We start from the raw sequence: 19,500 nt of genomic DNA on the forward strand, positions 1-19,500 counted from the left end.
CTTCAATGTGACATTACTTCAGAGACATATTTACAGGTATCTAACCTTTTCCAGCTGTCCTGCTGGTACACCAACCGTTCAATGCCAAATACCATTATTCACTCTACCATCTTGCTTCCTTCTCTGTTTTATCATTACCTTCTCCTTTCTGTTTTATCTTAGTTTCCGGTTTCAGCTGTCCATAGCGATTTATGCTCCCCTTCTATATTTTTCTTTTTCAAATCCTTAGGGAGTCTGCCTCCAGCAATTCTGGGGCAAAACAGGAAGCAAGGGTGGTTTATCAGGAAGTAAGCTAAAGTTTCACTCTTCCGAAATATTTGAGGCTAGAAGGAACAAACCTGCCATTCATCTCTCTCCCCCACCCTCCATTAGTGTGTCATAAATATTGCACGACAAAAACTCTGTTTCAGGGTTGTTGGTTTTTAAGTATAAAAGTCCTCAAAAACCCCAACAACTGCAGATAGCTTGTAACTTGGGAAGGAGATGGCAGAGCCCTCTTCCTCTAAATCAATTTCTGTTGCATTATGCAGAAGATCAAGGAGATATTTTGTGAATAATTGATTGCTTAAGCTACAGGGGGAAGGCAAGACCAAAATGTTTTCGCCACTGTGCTCAGCAGAACAAGCTTGTTTTCCAAAACACAAAGGCGGGCAGGCAAACAGAGCAGTGTCAGGTGAGAGATCATCCCTGTGTCTATCCATTTTCCAGGCCAATTCTATGCATGTTTACTCAGAAAATTCAATGGTGTCTCCTGTACAGATAAGTATCCATAGGGCTGCAGCCTTTACAACATACAGTATACAAAATGGTCAAGGTGGTTCCTCGCCATTTCTCTGCTGAAACCCTTCCCTGTCTCCTGGTTGCCATTCCACTTCTTTCTTCAGCCTCACTTTCTTTTAAGTCCTTTTCTCTTACCTATTCTTTCCATCCACCAATTCAAAACTTTGAAGTTATTTGTATATTCATTGTATTTGATCAAGCCTCAGTTGAGCCACTGTGCCAAACTTTATCCTCCAAACCAAACCTTCCCTTAAAACCCAAGTTAGCTCTCTGTCCTATTAATTTATCCTTTGATTTATCCATACAAAGCCTGGATGACTGGGAAAGGACTTTCTTCCTAATATTTTTTTCATGTGAAGAATTAAAAATAAATAAATAGAGGAACATTTAGTATTGCAAATTTCCACCTTCAGTCTGAAGTGTTACAGCTGAGATGTAGGCTTATCAGCTCAGTGAGAAGTAAACTCTCAATCACACACCAGATTAGTATTACTTGTTGAAGAAAAGCAAATACGTTTCTTTTTCTTGAGTTCATAGTTAATGCATGTGTTACTTTAAACACCAGAGGACACTGTTTGTATAGAAATTTAGCCAGCAATTTTTGTAGCTCTCTGTCTAAGTTAATTCTACTCCTAAAGAATGAGCAATTTTTTTTGTTCTTCTCTCCAGAGAAGATATCTGCTACTTTCTCTCCCTCTCATCTCCACTCACTCTGTAACTAGTTCCTGCATGAATAAAGCCTTTGAATTCCAGGAACTGTAAGTGATTATTCCAATATAATTCACCCAAGCTACAAGGTCTGCTAGTACTACTTTGTCAAAATCTGTTCATTTTCTTGAAAGTTTCCTTCCTCTGAGAAAGAGGCTTCATTTTTCTACCTCAGGAGCACTTTAGAAATTCAGGGGCTGTGTTGTTCTGACCCTACCTTGTAACAATTCTACAACATTCTGCAGCCTCCCTGGGTGCCTACACTCCTGCTCTGAAATAACCCCATGGGAGGAGTTATATGCAGAATAAAAGACACTCACAAACAACACTTGAGTATGGCAAATGCATCAAAAACCCTGTCCTCATGAGAATTTCACATGCACACACACAAATTATCCCCTTTATAATTTTCAATTTTCTTTTATCCTTAATTGAAGAAGAATAGTTGGGGGAAATGCAGAAGTTTTCAGCAAAGCACTAATTATTATAATACTGACCTAACTAACAATATTGTTCCTAGAGTTACAGAAACCATAAAATATTTTATATTCTGACTTCTTAGCACACCTATCTATTATTATTACAGTGGTATCTTGGTTTAAGAACAGCTGAGTTTATGAACAACTTGGGTTAAGAATGCTGCAAACCTGGATGTAGGTGTTTTGGTTTGTGAACTTTGCCTTGGAATAAGAACATGTCTCACTTCCTGTTGAGTGTGTTCCATTTGTAAATTGAGTCCCCCGCTGCTATGGGAAAGCACGCCTTGGTTTAAGAATGCTTTGGTTTAAGAATGGACTTCCGGAACGGATTAAGTTCGTAAACCAAGGTACCAGTGTATTTATAAATCATCTATATGTATTTTTTTGTAATAGCACAGTGTCCTACATTACAATAGACATGGTAGAAAAGGAAAGGGGGTCTGAAGGAACAGGAAAATAAACAAATTCAGGCAACATTACACATTAGATATTCAAGGTAACAGTGGATACATAAAAATAAATAATGTAAGAATAGAATTTTGATTAAGATCTAAAAACGATCCATTTCAGAACAAAAGCAAGAAATATTAAAAGCAAGAAATAAGTCTTGCTAAAACCAGTAGCATCCAAAAGTTAGACACTAGCACTGAATATTGTGAGAGCACAATATAAGTGGAAGATGTTATTACAGTGGTACCTCAGGTTAAGAACTTAATTCGTTCTGGAGGTCCATTCTTAACTTTAGCTAATGGAGCCTCCTGCTGCTGCCGCCGCACCACCAGAGCACAATTTCTGTTCTCATCCTGAAGCAAAGTTCTTAACCCGAGGTACTATTTCTGGGTTAGCAGAGTCTGTAACTTGAAGCGTATGTAACCTGAAGCGTATGTAACCCGAGGTACCACTGTATATCATTATTATAGGGTTTTAACATGGCCAAGAAAGTTTAAGGCAACTTGCAATACAGTATAGCAAATGGAAACAACTATCACCACTTTTTTTTTTTAAGGTAATGTTGTCTTTTGCATTCCCTATTACAGTGACACAGAACCAAAACCAGCCCCAAGCAAGATCTCAAGTCCTCACCAATTCAGTAAAGCTTTGATTAATTCATCTACTGATGAAACCTTGCAGCACCACTTTACATTTATTATTAGCAGGAATCAACTGGATTCTCTAAGCAGACATGCCACTGTTAGGGGACTGCTACACACACTGGTCGAAATTCGTTTGTGGATCCCCACCCCCCCGCTCTTTTACAGTACAGGAGGGTTGGGGAACCTGTGGCCCTCTGGATGTTGCTCCTCATCATCCCTGACCACGGGCCATGCTGTACGTAAGTTGGAGTCCAGCAAGATCTGAAGAAGAAGAGGAGTTTGGATTTGATATCCCGCTTTATTACTACCCGAAGGAGTCTCAAAGCAGCTAACATTCTCCTTTCCCTTCCTCCCCCACAACAAACACTCTGTGAGGTGAGTGGGGCTGAGAGACTTCAGAGAAGTGTGACTAGCCCAAGGTCACCCAGCAGCTGCATGTGGAGGAGCAGGGAAGCGAACCTGGTTCACCAGATTACGAGTCCATTGCTTCTAACCACTACACCACACTAGGGGCCACAGATTCCCCCCACCCCCACAATATGGGCTCCCAAGTTTGGAAGACATACTCCAACAGCACAATCCTACACACATCTACTGAAAATTTTGAGTGCAGCGGTGTTTACTCCCAGGAAACTGGGTACTGGACTGTAGCTAAGTCCCCACCTGCAATATACATTTAAAGTGGTATCCCCGTGGCTTCCCCCATAGAATCCTGGAAACTGAAGTTTGTTCAGGGTCCTCTGTGGAGAGGGGTTGACCGTTAAACCGATCTGAGCACTGTAGCTCTGTGAAAGGAAAAGGGAGTCTCCTAACAACCCTCAACAAAGTAAAGTTCCCAGGATTCTCTGGGAAAAATCATGACTGATTAAAGTAGCAGGATAGGGCTTAAAATGTATACTGAAGATTGGGGCCCAAGTGAGCTTTTAGAGGTGACTTCATCAGAATAAGACAATGCAAAGCATTTGTTGGCACTAACAAAACTCTAGATTAGATCCATACTAAGGCTGCCATCCTATATTCACTTACTGGGCAGCAAGCTTTACTAAACTCAGTGCAACTTACTTCTGAGTGAATATGTAAAGGATGAACTCCACGTTAGTTGCCTTTAGTTTCCACTGAGATCTATGAGGCTTCTGTTAACGTCATGGATAACACAACCCACTGATTTCAGTGGGACCAGAGTGCAACTAACTTGGCTCGGATCAAACACACTGGACACATTATCTGCATCTATATATACTGTATATTAGTGCGAGAGTCACACTGTGGTCCATCAGCGGCCCCACCAGCTGCAGCATGATGACAGAACAGCAAGCAGGTGAGCAAGCAAGTGGCCAGGGGGGGTGTTGAGCAGCCATGGAGGAAGGAGAGGCATTTAAAGAAAGGTGGGAAGGGCTTCAGAGAGCAGTTGGGCAAACAGTGCCCCTATAAGACACCCCTTCTCAATTAAGGGAAGAGCTGTTTCGGAAGCCTGCAAGGGAAGGGATGGCAAAGGGGTGAGGCTTCAATTAGGTAAAGGTAAAGGGACCCCTGACCATTAGGTCCAGTCGTGACCGACTCTGGGGTTGCGGCGCTCATCTCGCTTTTTTGGCCGAGGGAGCTGGCGTACAGCTTCCAGGTCATGTGGCCAGCATGACTAAGCCACTTCTGGCGAACCAGAGCAGCGCACGGAAACACCGTTTACCTTCCCGCCGGAGCAGTACCTATTTATCTACTTGCACCAGTGTGCTTTCAAACTGCTAGGTTGGCAGGAGCCGGGACCAAGCAACAGGAGCTCGCCCTGTCGCGGGGATTCGAACCGCTGACCTTCCGATCGGCAAGTCCTAGGCTCTGTAGTTTAACCCACAGCGCCACCCGTGTCCCTTGAGTCTTCAATTAAATTCTGCCTAATGATGGGATTTAAACTCTGCCTTTATGTTTTTTAAAAACAGGCACAAGCCATTTTTCTTTGTGTTAGCCCACACACGTGGCTCTGTAGAGGATTAAATGTAATTGATATATCAACTTACTAATACCCATCAGTGTGCAGTCCTTCCCATAGCTCAGTGGCAGAGCGCTTGCCTCACATGCGAAAGCTCCCAGGTTCAATCCCCAGAATCTCTGGTTGCTGTTTTGTTTTTTAAAGGAGCAGGTAGCCCCAGAAACCACTGCCAGTCAGAGCAATAGATACCGTATTTTTCGCTCTATAAGACGCACCAGACCACAAGACGCACCTAGTTTTTGGAGGAGGAAAACAAGAAAAAAAATATTCTGAATCTCAGAAGCCAGAACATCAAGAGGGATCACTGCGCAGTGAAAGCAGCAATCCCTCTTGCTGTTCTGGCTTCTGGGATAGCCGTGCAGCCTGCATTCGCTCCATAAGAAGCACATACATTTCCCCTTACTTTTTCGGAGGGAAAAAGTGAGTCTTATAGAGCAAAAAATACGGTAATTCTGAGCTAGATGGACCTCATACAAAGAAGTTTCCTAGGTTCTTCTTCTAATGCTAGCATTGCTGCTCCAGACCTCTGACCCTGATATGCAGCAGCTGACTGCATGCCCATGTCTGACTGCAAGACTCTCTGCTAACTTACCTAGGAAACAAATACTTGATTTTGGTTTAGAGAGAAGAGGTAGTTCAATAAAGCGAAGGGGGAAAGACTAGTCTCATTCATAGCTGGCTGTCAGCCCAGCCAGCAATAAACAGCATGGCATGTGATTTGCAGTAGACTGCAGGCAAAAACAGAATTAAATATCTGCACATGATCTAGAGAGCTTGCTGTATTTCCAGTGCTCCCCTGACTGCCAGGTCAGGAGGAAACCTATCTGATACCTCTGGGGAATTTCTGAGAAGTGTGATATGCTGGCATAGCAGACTTTATCTGAATCCCAAACAGATGCTACGTGTTTCCCTATTTCCTTATGTGGCTTTGCGCAGCTGGAGCAAACACCCAGCCCATGCAGGAATTAGAGTGAATAATGCAGCAGAAGACAAAAGCTACAACCGTTTCCTTAACACTTTGGTCTAATGTATTTCTCTCCCAAACAGGATCAGCGTTCCAACTCTGATTTTAAAGAGAGAGAAGATGAAGAAACACACATCTTGTTCTCATAGTTGTAATAAAGTTTTGTAAGAATGCACATTCCATTTGCTAAAGCAGTGATGGGGAACCTGGGTTGCTGGGACTCCAGCTCCCATCAGCCCCAGCAAGCATGATCAACAGTCAGGAATGATGGGAGCTGTAGTCCAGCCACTTCCCGAGGGCCACAGTGCTAAGATGGGCAGGGGCAGTGTTAGAAACTGAGATATGAAAGCTAGGAGCTAAACGGCACGTTAAACTTTCTAGGTTATGGATGCAACAATGGAATGTCTAGGTGTGCTTTTTTAATAACAAGAATACAAAGCTGAAAATGAATGAACTGCAGCTAAAATATTATGTTCATTTTTCGTATGGTCTAGTCCTTCCCCTCCCCCCCCAATATATTCTTAAGAGGGTCTCTTCTCCAGTCTTCAGAGAGTAGCTAGAAGTGGGGAGGGAGAAAAAGGGTCCTTCTTTCTTTCCACTCTGCAGTTTTAATCTGAAATCTTAGGCGTAGTACTGCACCCAGAGCTCAGAAACTGCTTGCGCTAATGAAATTCCCTGTCGCCTAGAACAATGGAATTTTCGAACATTGGGCAGGGAATCTCTACATTAAACTCACAAGCCCCAACTCCTGATTCCTCTCCATTTTAGTCAAACCACGCCCCGCCCTTGGACTTCTAAAAATAGTTCTCAAGGGGGAATTACACAAAAGGCTAGCCATTATGCTTTTGCACCCGTAACCCAGGTTCCAAGAGCCATGTGGTGAATAGTCTTTCCATCCCAGTTTCTAACACTGCTCCAAAACTAAGATCATGGTTTTTGGAAAACATAGCCACAGAGATAAACGAATGTTGGGCCATCATGAACAAGAGCAAACTCGATCTTTTTGATATCTCAGAATCCTGCTTAGCAAATCCCTTTCCTGGATATTGAAGTGACGAAGGGCAAAGCACAGAAGGCAACAGAGGCATTGATGTAGTTTTATTTCCAGGAGGGTGGTCAGTTGTTTGATCCTGGATTGACAATTTTCAGTAGCAAAGTGATCCCCCAAATGTTATATGGACCAGAAATCTGAAGAGATGACTTGAACACAATCAAAGAGTTAGAAACAGTGAAGAATCAATTTCTTAGATTCTCTTCACCCAATGGAACATCAGTGGCTCTTCTACCAACAGAAGCAGGTTGGACAAAGGCGAGAGTAGACTGTGCACGGTTTAAATACCTGAAAAGTGTTATTACATCTCTACTCAATGAGCACTTTCCATCCATATGCTACATGGATCTGGAGAACACACATTGGAGGAATCCTGGGTATTATCACTTGCAGGAGCTGAATGAGGTTCCGAAGAAGGAGAAGCGTCAACTAAGGTATTGGCTTTATTGGATAGAATCCAGAAGGGACTTACAAGCGATTAAAACATCTAACTGTTCCCTGTGTTTCCCTCTATTGAAAGCATAGCATTTTAGAGCCAGTTAAACTTCCGCCTGTACCATTAAGATCTGCCTTTACTGTGTTGTGATTTCACGCAATGCCCTCAGCTGTGCTGGATAGTCCTTACAAGAAGATTCCATGTGCAGATAGACTATGCATATGCAGGCAATTGCAGACAGAAGGTAGTATCCATTATTTGTTATTTTGCCCCTTATACACAGACCCAAGGAGTCACTTTCTAAAACCCTTGTTTGTTCAAGGAAGCAATCAACCCCCAATGGAGTGGGTTCTGCGGTTACCGAGTGACTCCAATGCGTTAGTGACTCACAAAGTGGCCCTTTCTGCATTGGCAGCAAGGAGGAACTGGACAAAATAGCCATGAACTGTAAAGGAGATTCGGAGGTCTAAATCTGAAAGACACTTTGCATCACAGTGAAGGCCTCCTGGTTATAGTCTCATTAGAAATAGATGGTTCTGTCTGTTTTAGTCGATACCTTAATCTATATTTTGTATTGAAACTGTGTTTTCATGCTTTTGTTATGGCCTTTGGCTAGCACAATAAATTTATCAGTGATGGTAATGATTTTTAAACATATAGACTTGCTTGTATGAACGGGTTTCCTCCCATCTCTTGCGTACAGGGTATGACCAGAATACATGGCTTGGAAGAGGAGAAAAATCCCTCTGCCATTCCCTGCTCAACCATTTTGGCCAGGATAACTATGGCTGGTATTCAGCTGTTAGCCAGCCACTTAGCTTTGACCTTCAAACTGGCTCCAGATCCCTGGTTCTGGCTCACTCCACTCAGTCTCCACTGAGCCGCCTCAGAGCCCTAAAATGACACAGTTGTGCCTCTTGCCATCTCCTTCAATGGAGAGCAGAAAGTTATATCCGTCTCTTTGTAAAATCTGAAGACCTCTAAATATTTATGCTACAAGAAAAGTAAATGACTGCTGGATTGGACAGTGCAGTAAATCTTTATTATAGCACAGGAGTGGGAAGAGAACAAAGACGCCTATTTTTCCACAGGCCTTTTGGTATGTGTGGTCGTTATCCTTGAGATAGACCTAAAACATTAGCCCAGTGCAGATACTACAATCAGGAGGGTGGGGGTTGTTACTGCACTTGCCAACTCTACCCCTCACAGAGCCCCAATAGTATGTTTTGCACGGGGTCTCTGCATGTATACCCCTGTAAAGTTACATACAGCTCTATGAAGGTCTAACTATTTGCTATTCAAATATAATTTGCAAACCAAACTCTGGCAGCCCTTTTTTACTTGCAGGAAAAGCCACTTTTGTTTTCAGGGGGGCAAGTTGGAACAGGCAAGTGTTGGAGAGGGAAGGTGCATGTAATCTTCTGGCCATTTCTTTACTACTTGCCCACCCACAGCTATGAATGTTTGTGTGTGGTTTTTTCGGGGGAGTGAGCCTGACAAGAATTGATCAGTAGGTACTGGCATTTCCAGAGGTCCACAAATTCTGCTAAGCCTCTATCACCAGTCAAGATCTGGTTGTTGCCACCAACCCTATCCCAAAAAGTCTACATACCCCAACTTTAACAACAACAATTTATTATTTATACCCCACCCATCTGGCCAGGCCTCCCCAGCCACTCTGGGCAGCTCTCAACAGAATAATAAAAAAACGATAAAACATCAAACATTAAAAACTTCCCTAAACAGGGCTGCCTTTAGATGTTTTCTAAAAGTCAGATAGTTGTTTATTTCCTTGACATCTGGTGGGAGGGCGTACCACAGGGCGGGCGCCACCACCGAGAAGGCCCTTTGCCTAGTTCCCTGCAATCTCACTTCACGCAGTGAGGGAACCACCAAAAGGCCCTCGGAGCTGGACCTCAGTGTCTGGGCTGAAAGATGGGGGTGGAGATGCTCCTTCGGGTATACTGGGCCGAGGCCGTTTAGGGAGATGGGCGGGGTATAGATAATAAATTATTTATTATTATTATTATTATTATTATTATTATTATTATTATTATTATTATCTCACCCTGGCCTTGCACTGGGATCTGGAGGCACTCAGAAGCAGTCTCCTTCCGGCTTTCTGAGCACCTCCAAATCTATTGCCGAGGGCCTCCACCCTTCTCTTGAGCTTCGAAAGATGGGTGTGGGCTCTTCCTGACCTTGTGCTGGGGTTCAGAGGGGCTCGGTTTCCAAAGACTGAGGTTAGGGACAGCCAACACCCTTCTCTCAGCAGACTGGAAAGATGCGCTTGCCAGATCACTGAGCACTCTCTTCCTTTCCTCTCCCCTCACCGCAAGAATGAATGAAAGAAAGCAGCTCGTTGTTGCCAAGCAACACACACACAGAACCAACTCTCCCCAGCACCACTTTCCTAAAGAAGCCCAAGTCTATTGTCCTACTCCTCAAAACCAGTGATGAAGCCAAGGATAGCATATGACGAGGATGTTTAGGACTAGGCTTTCCTGTCAGGGAACTTCTGAGCTGGGGAAGCTGCACGGCAGGCAGAAAACACTAAGTGATGCTTCTCTCTGGAGAAAAGCTGCACATCTTGAACTCTTGCCACCTGACATGCAACCGCTCATGGCACAAGTCTCTTGGATCTGCCTGTCTGGTGACTTGCCATCGCTTCCGCCAGGTTGTCTGGCTGGAGGCAGCCAAAGGGAGAAGTAGGAATGTCCTCCTCAGACGAGAACAGGCACAGAGATTGCAGCAACACCCACCGCTGTCCTGCTGGCGGCACATATCTTTTGTTCTTCACTTAAAACATAACACAGACCTCTAGGGATCTGCAGCCTGCAAAGGCATCATCTACAGTATGTGGCTAGGATTCTCAGATGAAGATCATTTCCATTTAAAACCCATTAGTCAGGCCTCCATGGTGGAGCATGCCAGCTACCCTGCAAACATTTAATAAATCCAGTTCTGTCATCTTATGCTACAACCACTATTGCAAGCCCCCTTAACACCCTTCAGCAGACACTGGGAAAGCAGTAACTGCCATAAAAAGACTTTTGGGGATACTTGCAAGGAGCTTGGCTGGCCGACAGAATGCTGTTCTGGAGCCTTGGTTCTTGGCTGCAGAGCTGAAAGAATGCATTTTGAAAACCAATCTCATGCTTGATCTTGCTTCAGTCGGATGGAACAAGAGGACAAGGGGAAAAGGTGTCCTATCCGGTGCTTGAAGGGGAGAGAAGTGCCTTTCTCTGACCATTTGAGCTACTTGCTGTCACACATTCCTTTTATTGATCCAGAGAGGTTGGTAGTTAACTACAACAAGGTGCCATCTGCTGTGTTAAGATCTCTCTCTTTTTCTGTAGCCATACTATTACCCGTTTTGAAAAACAAACACATTTATTGTCTTTTCCATTGGCACTGTTGCTTAACCACTTTCCATTGTAAGGATATAAAACGGGGGGGAATTAATCAATGATAGAAGTTGTATGCAATCAAAGTAAAGTTACCAATTATTTGTTGTTTTGAGTCCTACCACCTCCTGAAACCACAGAATAGACATATTATGGCACCACAAAAATCCAGCCACCCTACTCAATAAAACCTCATCTGAATGTAACCTTCGAAACTCCCAAGGTAAGCTTGTGTATTTCTATGGACTTGTTGATTCAAGAGCCCCACAGAGTTCAACAGAAATTACTTTCAAATAACTGTATTACTAAAGCTGCAGTTCTAATTATCTGTACAGCATCATCATCTGGACAAAGTTGCATAAGCAAAGGGAGAGACAGATCTCTGTCCCAGGACACTTAAAATGTAAATGTAAGTAGGAGACAAGAAAGCAGAGAGAGAGGAAAGGGACAGGAAAGAGGACATAGAATGAAATGCAGAGATTCAGTCTTTGTTTTGTTTCAGCTGAGGGAAAGGACAAGGATTAAGTAAAAACAACAACAATCTAGCTGGAATTTCCAAAAGGGTAACCATGTTTGTCCTTCTGGCTGCAACAAATAGTCTTTAAGACATACACATTTGTTACGGTATAAGCTTTAATTGACCACAGTTCACTTCATCAGCTTAATTACATAATTAACAAAACAGTTGTTGGTAATGCAGACATCCTGATAGTTGTAAGCCAATTAACACATTTAAAGAGCTAAAAATCCTTCATTTCTGTTCATTCCATCATTGAACCTCTTGATGTAATTCAGTGGTTTCACACTTCAGTCTCTGTATGAAGTTCCTTGGTTCAAGATGCCCACTCTAAGGACATTTACTGAGTATCCTAAGATTTTTGAGTCCATGGCTCCCTTGACCAACCACATTCTTTCTGTGGCACCCTTGTGAGGTTCAGGAGCCCAGTTCTGTCACCCGTCGCCTGCAGAGCTGGCAGCCTCTCGTCCATTTTTTAATACCCTCCCTTGTGGAGGGTTCCCTCAGCCTCCTCTCCCCTCTCCTTGGGAGTCCTCAGGGCAGCCGCCGCTGCTGCTGCTCATGGTCTCTGAGCTGCGCCCCCTGCCCCAAAGAGAGGTGCCTCCTCACACTGCCTCACAGGGGCCTAGGACTTCCCAACAGTAAGAGCTGAAGGACAGGCTGGCTGGACTCCCTCACCTGCTGGCTTGCTTACTCTGAGGCCACCTCAGCTCCTGGCAATCAGCATCCCCTGGCCAGCCCCAGAGGCACCATTCGCCTGGGGAGCTTGTAGCCAAAGCTGCTGCAACAAACAGCCATGCAAGCCTTTGGGAGGCAGAGTCATAAGAGGGCATCAGAAGAGGGAGGGAAGGAAAGAGGGACAGAAGCCAGTGTTGCCCACGGCACCCCTGACCATCATTCAAGGCACCCCAGGGTGCCACAGCACACTGGTTGAAAACCACTCTCCTAGGAGACTGAAATGCCCCCTGCCCCTGCTGGCTTTTGAATGCTGTTGTTTCTGATGTCAGATTTATGAACATTTATTCTTTAGCATAGCAACCGGCCTGTTTGTTTTATGTAGACTGCAGAAGGACAATGTTGGGAGATGATGTCATACGTCACACTGGAAGATGAGCAGCCAAAAGAACTTCTGGTGTTGTGGATGACATTATTTGTTCCTGCATAAGCGTTGTGGGAAAAGATTTGGGGACAGAATTGGCCTCTAGGCCTGCAACAAGGGCCAGTTCCTCTGCCTGTATTAGGGCTGTGCAATGTTAGGTTTTCAACATTGTGATACATCACCAGCATTGGTGATACATCAGGATGTTGAAAGGGAGGAACAAGCTGCCTGGTCCCCAGGCCCATGAAGTTTAAAGGAGCCCCCACCCCAGCCAATGTAGCTTGTTCCTCCCTCAGTTGTATGATGGCCAGAGAGCAATGGTGGTTTCACCTGGCAATATATTGTGACTCAAACCGCAAGTTGGAAATCATTGGAGTGGATTCAGCTGGAAACTGTAAGTGACAACAAGTGGTTTTCCGTAATTTTCTCTTCTAGGTTAGTCCTGTAGATTATTCCCAAATTCCCATCTGGCCTTGTTGACCTGTTCCCCACCCCCAACTTCATTGTGTGGGTGCTATAGGCTGAGAAATGAGACTGCAACACAAAAATGCCAAATTACAACACTATCACTTGCGGATTGAACCCAGACAAATATTTTTAGTGCACTATATGTGTTAATTGCCAGGACAACAACTATTTAGTGAATTGCCACCAATAATTGCACAACGACAACTTGCTGTACTTTTCTGCATTTCATTTTCTTCGGACCTCACTGTTTACAATTCCTCCACCCCCTTCCCTGACCTGTAACTCAGAATAATCCTTCATGCATCTAATGAAGTAGACTGAAGTCCATAAAAGCTCACACCGTTTGCTAAGACTTTAAGATGCCAAAAGACTCTTTCTGGAAAGGAATGTTAACAACCAGGGAGAATTATCCTTATTTCATTCACAAATAGCTCTTTACCACTAGTAATTAACAGAATGTACCAACATCAGTGAGTAGAGTTTGCACTTCCCTAGCGAAAGCACAGTGGAAAGGAAGGTTTACTGCTTTAAGGATCAGTAGCAGATTTAAGCACCCCCAGGGAACCAGTGCTAAAAGCTGGTTCTGGACTATTGAATAACTATTCCTGTTCTTCATCCTGTTCATCCACTATGTCCACAGCATTCCCCCGATCCACCCATCTTGCAATTCTATCAAAAAAAAGAAATGACATTCATCTCCCATGACTTGTTTTTGAGAAGCCAAGGCTGGGTCTTAGTAATCACAGCCTTCTTTTCTAAGTGCACACAGACGGACTGTTTAATTATCTGTTCTAGGATCTTTCCTGGTATTGATGTCAAGCTCAATTGTCAATAGTTACCTGGGTCTTCTTTTCCCCTCTTTTTGAAGATGGGGGCAACATTTGCCCACCTCCAGTCTGCAGGGACGTCACCTGTTCTCCAAGGATTTTCAAACATTATAGACAGAGGCTCTGTGATTACGTCTGCAAGCTCCTTGAGTACTCTGGAGAGCAACTCATCAGGCCCTGGAGAGCTGAATTCATTTAAAGTGGCTAGGTGTTCCCTTACTACATCTTTTCCCATTTTGGGTTGCAGCTCCCTCCTTGCGTCATTTTTTCTGTTATCATCAGGTTGGGAACTGCTTTCCTTTTGGGTGAAGACAGAGGCAAAGTCAACCAAGAGCATTTCTCTGTCTCCTCCATGCAAGGGACCTAATACTTGCTTGAACTTTTTCTTGCTTCGAACCTAGTCAAAGAAACCTTTTACTACTATTTCTAAACTCTCTTGCAAGCCTGAGTTCATTCTGAGCTTTGCCCACCTAACCTTCCCACTGTGAACGTTGGCTACTTATGCACACTCTTCCTTCATGATTTCTCCTTTCTTCCATTTCTTATACATTCATTATGGAGCCACAAAGATTTCTTCGGGTGTGCTGGAGCACTTTGTTAATCAGAAATAAAAAGGTAAAGGTAAAGGTACCCCTGCCCGTACGGGCCAGTCTTGACAGACTCCAGGGTTGTGCGCCCATCTCACTCTATAGGCCGGGGGCCAGCGCTGTCCGGAGACACCTCCGGGTCACGTGGCCAGCGTGACATTGCTGCTCTGGCGAGCCAGAGCCGCACACGGAAACGCCGTTTACCTTCCCGCTAGAAAGCGGTCCCTATTTATCTACTTGCACCCGGGGGTGCTTTCGAACTGCTAGGTTGGCAGGCGCTGGGACCGAACAACGGGAGCGCACCCCGCCGCGGGGATTCGAACCGCCGACCTTTCGATCAGCAAGCCCTAGGCGCTGAGGCTTTTACCCACAGCGCCACCCGCATCCCTTAATCAGAAATACCTCTTAGTAAATGCATTCTCAGTTTGATATGGAGTTAAGGGCTATTTCACTTACAGCTGTATATTCTGTTTCCCCATCCCTCCCTTCCAAAGGCAGTATTCAGAAATGGGGTGCATTTTCACCCCAGAGAGTGGGCAGCCCCAAAGATCCATGCTTAAGCCATGCATATTTTGATTATATGTCCTCTTGCCATAAGAAACCAGGCTTCAAAACAACATGTTTACCATAAGGAAAACTGAGGCAACAGTTGAGCTTGCACGGATGGATAGGTTGGGACAACTGAGCTGGAATTGATGCATTGATTCAAACAAATGACATTTTGTACATAGACAAATCCTTGTATTGTATGTTCATGAGAGCCAGTTGACCTTCCCCTCCCTTAGTTTGAAAAGACCAATATTTTGCCCTGAGCAATTCCAATTTCCACAGAATACAGAGCATAACACAGGACAGGTAGCAATATAACGCCATTTGAACTGTGCTGAGGCAGATTTCTGGCAGCATTTAAAGTAGAGAGTGAGCCCCCTTTGGCCTTTAGAGAATAGCAGGGACCTCTGACCAGAGGGTAGGATGGAGAAGAGAGAGAAAGAATGAACAGATTGATTGGGCTGTGATTACACCACTGAGCCATACCAGCACAGATCCTGCTTCACCACCACAACATGTGCACTTTCTCTGTGTACTTTCTGCAATGTAATGAGGGAATCCCAAGCCAGCTGTCGAAAACAGCAGCACAGTCAGTGCTGGCTCAGTGCCCCTGTCCCCTGCTGGAAAGCTTCAAGAGAAATATATCCTATATTTGCACCACTGCAACTGAAAGTGTGCCTCTGCTTGCAGGCTGGAGGGGATCTCAATGAAGCCTGCTAGAGCTGGTGCCTTGTTGAGTTTGTTGTGCAAGAGACTCTGCTTGGCTCCCACTGTTTGCAATGCAGCACACGCTCCCTTCTGGCATTCTGGGAAAGCAGGGTAGCCCTGCTTTGCAGATAATGTTCCTCCCATCTTCTGCTGCCTTCTATCAACAGCTAGGGAGAAAAACAAGTGGATTTCCTTCTGCCTCAACCAGCCCAGAAAGCCATGCTAACAGCACCGGGCAAGTGGGAAGCAGAGCTGGCCTAAGGTGTTTGCCCCAGGGAAAAATTCAAAAGCCACAAACACCTCCCAACCCACTCCTTAATACGAGGCACCATCCACCAGGAAGTAGACATGAATGGGAGGTGTACTCTCCCATTCACTTCAATGGAGTTTATGCTGGGGAAAATTCCCATGGGATTCTGCCTGAGCCAGATCTGATCCTATCCCAATGATGCCCTCAAAAGGTGCCACCTGTGGGCAGCCACCTCACCTTGCCGCTGGCAAAGCTGTCTCTACTGAGGAATGCCAAGGAGCACATCTGAAGTTCACGGAGCAACACCAACGGAGCAACACCAACTCTCAATGCAGAGACATTCCCAAGAGCAGGGATGCACATGGAGTGAAACAGGTACAGTAAGAATTGCCCCTTTGAACTGAACTTTCTGAGGATCACAGCATGGCAGACTAGCTTGGAATAAATGGGCTGGATCTGATCTGTCACAACCCAATTCTGTCATATTACTGGGGATTCAAACTAATGGGGAGCTACCACAGTCAACTGGCCGAAAGCCAAGACTTTTGACTTTATAGTCCTCTGCTGAAAAGGGGGCACAGCACTGTGGCAAAGTGGGAAAAGGTAGAAGCCCAGATCTCCAGGGACACATCAGTCAAACTTGGTTGTGCCTAGGGAGGGGCCCTATAACTAGTTGCCTGGACAGTGCAGAAAAACAGGTGGGGAAGTGGGGGCTTTTGCACAACCTGCTTGCGGAGCGCAACCTTTGGAATTTGGCAGAGGAAGAATCCCCGACCTGTTAGAAATTGTACATGGGGTGAACCAGCAGTGCTCGGGAGCACATGCACATGCGAACACAGAGACACATGAGCATACATGAAAGTGCACCATTACATCTGCCTCTAGAGCTGTGGGGCTTGCCCCCATTTTAGCAGCAGGAGCCTCATTAGGACAGGCTAGAGTAGACCACACATGGCAGGAAGGGCCTGAGTTCAAATAAGCGCAGTCCCCGACTATGTGCACAGAAATGTAGTCTACACCAATGAGGGGAGGGTGGGGATTTCCACAGAAAACCCACTTGAGGCGGCGTAAAATACTCGGAGGGCACCCTACCGGAGAAGAAATTCCTTGATCCTTCCGAAACTATTTCTGAGTGGGGACCCCCGGCCCCCTTCCAAGGAATCAGAATCAACGACAAGCATGAGACTCCACGGGCACCCATACCAACGCCAAACACGCGTGACAGCTTTTAACACATCTACACGTGTATGCCCGGGCAGACACAAACGAAGCCGCAGCTCCGCAGCCCAACACCGCCAGAGCCCGAGGGCTGCTTGTGCAGCACCTCAACTCACACCGGAAACCCACCGTCTGTCCCGCGGGAGGGGGAAATATATGTTTTTAACGCTAACAGAAGGCTTCCCGCGGGACTGAATTCGGATGCGGTATAAACCTACGGAACTCCCCGCGCGCGGCAACCCGCCCCCCCCCTCCAGGGCACCCACGTGGGCCCACCAGCGGGGGCAGGAGTCGCCAGCCCCCCCCCCCCCCCGAGGCCGGGCCCCGCAGCGAAGCCCCGCGGCTGGGAGCGAGCGGGCAGCTTGGCGCAGCCACGGCGGCGGCGGCGGCGGCGGGTCGGGCAGCGCAGCGCTCTGCCGCGCTCTGGCCCATTCCCGCGCAGCGCGCCCGGAGCAGGCGCGGAGGCGCAGGGGCTCGGAGCGCCGCGGGGCCGCCGCCGCTCTGCCGCAAGGCTCTTACCTTTGCAGTGCAGCCGAGGATCCCGCGCGGCGCCCGCGGCTCCCTCTCCGCTTCCCGCCCATTCGCCGGCGCGGCGGGCGGGCACCGTTTGTTTCCCGCCGGCGCTTAGAGGCAGCGCGCCGAGGAGAGGGCGGCGTCGGCGTCCCCCGCGGCCGCCTCGGGAGCCCCGCCCTGCCCAGCGCCCCGCTGCCCAAGTCCGCGGACGGGGCGGCGAGCGGCGGCGGCTAGTAGCAGGGAGCGCCTCGTGCACGCGAGCGCGTGGATGTGCGCGCGCGGGTGCGCGGCGGCGGCTCCCGCTGCAGGCGAAGCTCGACGGGGGCAGAGCGGGGACCGGGGTCGAAAGGGAGCAGGTCAGCCGGCACATCGCGCGGCCGCGCGGGGTCCCGAGACGAGCCGGCGCGCGGCGACACCGGGAGGAAGAATCAGGGGGCTTTTTTTTTCTCTGTGCGCAAGGCAGATTTCCTGGATCTCCCTATGGCTGATCGATTTTCTTTTTTGCGGGGAAGAAGCCAGACGTTCAGGTGCCCCGGGCGCGTAAAAAGCGAGTTATCCTAAGGGGAGGATTCCGTCTCCTAACAGCACCGTGCTCTGCTCCGCCCAGGGGGACGAGAGGGAAGCCCTCCGGCAGAGTCGCCTGAAAGCCGCAGCCGGGAGTAAAACAGGACCTGGAAAATGCTGCGCAGCTCAGCGCGGACCAGGTTCCTGGTTCCCTTTGGGGCCAAACTGCAGCCTCTGCCCCTGGCAGACCAGAAGCGGCTGCGTGAAGTGGCCCAGCATCACAAGAGGCAGGAGCTGCCCAAGTCATTTTGCTGCATGAGGCGAAGGACAGGACGGTGTATCCCCCCCATTCTGCGCACAAACTCTGGCTGGACTTAGTAGCTGGATTTTGTGGCACGTTTCTAGCTATTTCCCGCCCCTCAGAATTTGCCACCAGAGGCAGTGGAAGGGCCGACCCTGACAACAGGCCACTGGCCTGGGTCAACAGGGGATGGAAATAAAGTTTGTGGCTAACCAGAAGTTTAACCCTGCAAGACTGACTTCTCACGTTATTAGCATGTTCTAAATGAATAATGGGGATGTGTATAATGCTTTCTAGAGCAGATAACATGACAGAGCTGTACTGGGGGGGGGGGGTCTCTCAACAAGACTTGCTTACATGTTGTTAGAATAGTCTCAACCATTTACTTCTAATGATATAAGGGAAAGTATTCGTGTTAAATTCTACCCAATAGCTCAGGTCTAATAGCTCAGGTCTAAACTAAAATGTCACAAAGCTGACTAAGATGTCAGCTTTCAATTAGCCCTTGCATGCTAGTTTTCACTTAATAAATGGCAGCTGGGGTGTTGACCAGGATCAGGACTACAGGCGTGTGTGAGGGAATTTAAGTTTTTGCCCCACACAGTGGATCAACAGCTGATTTTGCTTGGGAAGAAAGCCACTCTTGGCAAGTGAAATGCAAAGCTGTTCCTACCTTCTGGTTTTCTGGTGAATTGCATTAGGTACTTATATACACTTTTAATGCACTTTAAAAACTTTAGACGTATTGGGCTACCTGTGTTTAGGTTCCAGTTGCTCTGTGTTAATCTCCCTCCCTATCCTCACCCCAGTGTACCTTTCACCCCTTACACCATTTCTGGCTACGGGCCTGAGAAGGGGCTTCTAGGCATCTCTCATATTTTAGGCACCACCTACTGCTAACTTACCTTTGAAAACAATTTCTCCTCACTTGACACCAGTTGTGCTTTGGTAACTCTAAGCTCTTTGGGGCCAGGGTGACGTGAGGCTGGCCACTTTGCTTTTAATGGGCTTTTGCCTCTAGCACATTTTCAGGGTCAGGGGCGGTGCCCTACCAAGTAC

At 46.7% G+C, this 19,500-nt stretch overlaps 1 protein-coding gene across 1 annotated transcript in view; it reads right to left on the bottom strand.

Moving 5' to 3' along the window:
- PDE4A (phosphodiesterase 4A) overlaps positions 1-17,809 on the bottom strand; it is a 385,508-nt gene extending 367,699 nt beyond the window's left edge. The window contains exon 1 of the mRNA XM_028712668.2: positions 17,643-17,809. The gene's annotated coding sequence lies outside the window, so the exon portion shown is untranslated. The remainder of the gene's footprint in view (positions 1-17,642) is intronic.
- Positions 17,810-19,500: the final 1,691 nt, after the last annotated feature.

The sequence above is a fragment of the Podarcis muralis genome, chromosome 17 (assembly GCF_964188315.1).
Source record: "Podarcis muralis chromosome 17, rPodMur119.hap1.1, whole genome shotgun sequence".
Lineage (NCBI taxonomy): Eukaryota > Metazoa > Chordata > Lepidosauria > Squamata > Lacertidae > Podarcis > Podarcis muralis.